The following is a 2,932-nucleotide window of genomic DNA, read 5'->3' as shown; positions in this document are numbered from 1 at the left end:
AGCAAACAATTCACTTCATTCAATCAACCAAACAAGGGCATACAATCGATCTAAATATCGCAAAAGTGCTCGGGCTACTATATTTACATGGTGGACTACTACTACTGTTGGGATGGTCTACTAGAAATATTATTCGGTTGCAGACTCCACGATATCTGCTCCAGCTTCATCACCATAGTCATCATCGCTATCATCTGGATCCGAGCCGGTGTCGTCGATGATGATGTAGTCTTCCGAGAAAATCTCCTTGGGTTCTTCATCTTCTTCTATCGATGTAGGGTCTCCCATGAATATTCCAATTTTCTTGATCAGATCGTCATTCTTTTCCACTAATACTTCAATTTCTTCTTCAAAATCTTCACGTGTAGCCTTGAGTTCTTCCTCCAGTTCCTTGATTCTTGTCCTTGCCTTCTTCAGGTCTATCATGTCGGCGCACATCTGGTTCTCCTGACGTCGAATGTGCTGGTTTAATTCCTGGATAAAAGATGCAATTGATCTATCCTTTCTGGTGCTGATCATCTCACAGTGCTCATCTCGGTACCCACAAATCTGGTAGATAGTATCCTTGAGATCATTGCGGTAGACTTCTCCAATACGTCCCATGGCGATGTGAGCTGCCATGCTCTTTCCTAGACTCCAGGTTGGTGCATCGAAAGAAAACTCTATGGGCTCCGTGACTGGCATGAACGTCCTTCCTGGAACTTGAACTTGAATCATCCAGCGCTCTTCTTCAGGTAAGGTGGCATTGTAGGTTCCGATGAAGCTTGGTACTCCTATGTTCAGGTATCTAGTGACTTCTTTCAAGTGACGTCCAAAGGGTGTATCTTCATCCGGTTGAGTGAACTTGTTCCTTGCATCCGCCATCCTAAAAGAGTAGAAAAGATGAGAGATCAGAAGAGAAGAGAGTGAGTAGTGATCTAGGTCTTTAGCTTAGTGGTCGTGTCCTACAGTCAGCGTGTGCTCTGATACCATCTTGTAGCGATCAGACCTCAAACGGTCCAATCTCTGTGCTTCGGTGTCATCCCTGGATCAGTAATGCTGACACCACACATTACTTGAAGGATTTATAGCAGAGTAGCAATCACACACTTATTACATCGAGTGTCTCCAAAGATAACTTATTACAATAAAAATGGCTTCAGGCCATCTAATAACGATAACAGCGGAAGGCTTGGAAGATAAGTGAGTCCATCAACTCCAACGGCATCACTGAGTATAGAACCACGACCTAAAACTCCTTAATCGTCGTCTGAAAAGTCTGCAACATTAACGTTGCAGCCCGAAAACGGGTCAGCACATGGAATATGCTGGCAATGTAACACGTAGAGAATAATGGAATGAAACAGCTATACTATATGCATATTTGGCTGGTGGAAAGCTCTATGGTTACAGTTTTGCGTCAAGCCAATTTTTCCCTACTGCAAAGGAATAAATTTATTTAACTATTATGGTGGTTGTTAAACATTGAGAATGGTTGACAGCATTCTCAATCCCAATTAAACATCATCATTAAACAAACCCAACAAAATTAATCTTTAGAGTAACATGTTGAGATTCACATGATGATCCAGGTACTAGATACTCAAGATGTCCATAACCGGGGACATGGCTAACCATGATTAGTTTATACACTCTGCAGAGGTTTGCGCACATTTCCCCACAAGACTCAATCGCCTCCGTTTGGTTTCTCGCACTACATGGTGTTTGAGAAATGGATGACCGAGACATAGTCTTTCAGAAGCGCTAGCACCTTACGATGGGTAGACCGTACCACCTACATCCCCTACATCTGCTAGTCTACCACTATAAGAGTTCGCACGACTTAGTTAACTATGCTAGAGCCCATAATAGCTTGTGGCTGCACACCGAAGTTTCTAGCATGAATAATCTCATGATCCCTTTGAGCCTGGGTGGCGGTCCAAAAGAAAACAGGCAATCCTGGAATACCCAGGTGCCTCAATCCACCCAGATGTGTGTTTAGGTTGCCACCTTAAGTAAACCTTTAATTAACAAAGCTCACATATGTCATGGATACACTCACCCAATCCACGTCTACTACCATGGCATAGCAAATAATAAGCAAACGTAGAAGTAACTCCCAAAGGTTTGATAATTAGACAGGTAATAGGTACTACCTCAACTACTTCCCAAACCCACAATTTAATTAGATCCTAATCATGCAATGTGTAAGGATTGATCTAATGCAATAAAACTGGGTAGTAGGAGGTATGATCAAAGTGTTACTTGCCTTGCTGATGATCCGGGAAACCTAGCGATTCGAAGTAACAAGCGGCGCACTCCGGGTACTCTATCGCAAACAAACAAGCACACAATAAGTACTCAACTAATGCACAGGTAAAACTCAAATAATATATTTAACCAGAAAGTTCAACTTAAGAACTCCGGTTGGCAAAAAGAATCAAATCGAACGAAGCAACGAAAGACAAACGGCAAAAGAAACAGGCTTCGTTTACTATTCTGGATCTAAGGCAATTTTTACAGAAGCAAAAACTTGTTTAAGTTGGTTAAACGGAAAGAGGGTTTTGAGACGAAACTCCAGGCGCTTGAATCGCCTGATTCCGATAAACGAGCGAAAAGATAAACTAAAATGAAAATCGGATCAGAAATCGCGATCAGAAAATCATGGATTTAATCCGAGAAAAAGAAAAACGACGAACAGTTTAACGAATGAACGTTCGTTAACTGAATCTAAACGAAGAACGCGTTCGTTAAAACGAACGAACTAGCGAACGATCGCTAATTAGCCTAAACCGGGTTAAAACCGATCTAAAGAAAAAACGAAACTAAAAAAACCGACGAAAATCGAACGGTTTTTCTGGGAAAAACCGGTGGCGGGATCGAGGTAAACCTCGGGCGGCGGGACGGCGGCGGCGGCTCTGGCGAGGCGGCGGCGTCGGCGGCGGCGGGGTCC

This window comes from Triticum dicoccoides, chromosome 6A, assembly GCF_002162155.2.
Source record: "Triticum dicoccoides isolate Atlit2015 ecotype Zavitan chromosome 6A, WEW_v2.0, whole genome shotgun sequence".
Lineage (NCBI taxonomy): Eukaryota > Viridiplantae > Streptophyta > Magnoliopsida > Poales > Poaceae > Triticum > Triticum dicoccoides.
Note: the sequence above shows the minus strand (reverse complement) of the source record.